This window comes from Gouania willdenowi, chromosome 10, assembly GCF_900634775.1.
Source record: "Gouania willdenowi chromosome 10, fGouWil2.1, whole genome shotgun sequence".
Classification (NCBI taxonomy): Eukaryota; Metazoa; Chordata; class Actinopteri; order Blenniiformes; family Gobiesocidae; genus Gouania; species Gouania willdenowi.
The window spans coordinates 33982073-33982941 of record NC_041053.1 but is presented as its reverse complement, the minus strand read 5'-3'; the positions used below and the strand labels follow the sequence as shown (position 1 = coordinate 33982941).

General features: G+C 33.6%; 1 protein-coding gene across 1 annotated transcript in view; it reads right to left on the bottom strand.

Moving 5' to 3' along the window:
- fgfrl1a (fibroblast growth factor receptor like 1a) overlaps positions 1-869 on the bottom strand; it is a 101226-nt gene that overhangs the window by 2373 nt on the left and 97984 nt on the right. The window lies entirely within an intron of this gene.

Here is an 869-nt window from a genome sequence, read left to right as displayed (position 1 = left end):
CTTTACGATAGAAGGAGAGAAGAAGAAAATGATATCAACGTGTGTTTTTAACAAATCATGGCTGATCTGTTTCATGAGTCTGAGAAAATTACTAACAAATTTAAATTAGCACGATTGACGCATGTGGTTCCATTTCAGCCCAACCATATTAAAGGCTTAACTCAGGTGTCCAACCTTTTTCGGGTCACGACCCCATTTTGATATCACAAATGTCCGGCAACCCCGGAAACAGAATTGTGTTAAAAATACAGAGTAGCCAGCATTAGTGCACACAGTGACAAGTACGTCACCTGAGATATTTTTATACTGCATTTTATTTTAACTAGATTTATATTTGAGAAAGTTTAAGTATAAGATACAGTTATTTGATATTTATTGTGTGTGATGTGTTCATTAGAAAAATAACAATAATTAAAAAATTAAATAGAATTTGAATCTGTTTTTACCAAAGTTTTTTTTTTGTTCTTTTTTTTAACCAATTACTAGACATTTCAGGCGACGCCATATACTGTAAATTCTAGATGACCCCACATTGGGTCTCGACCCCAAGGTTAAAAAATATTGGCTTAACTGATGGAGTTCAAATGCCACACTTGTTTCCAACAGAGCGCTTTGCATTTACACAATTTAAGGATTTCTGAAAAGTACTAAATTAAAAGCTTAATATATATAATTCCTTTAGCTCAGTGGTTTTCAAACAGGGGTACGTGTACCCCTAGGGGTACAGGAGCACATTGCAGGGGGAACTCAGAGAGATTTAACAATTAATTTAAATTAATTTTCCTAGTTCCTTTTAACTAACAGTACTATTCCTGTAAAGGCCATTTTATCACACTTTTGACAATAGGAGACAATAATTACCTACATAT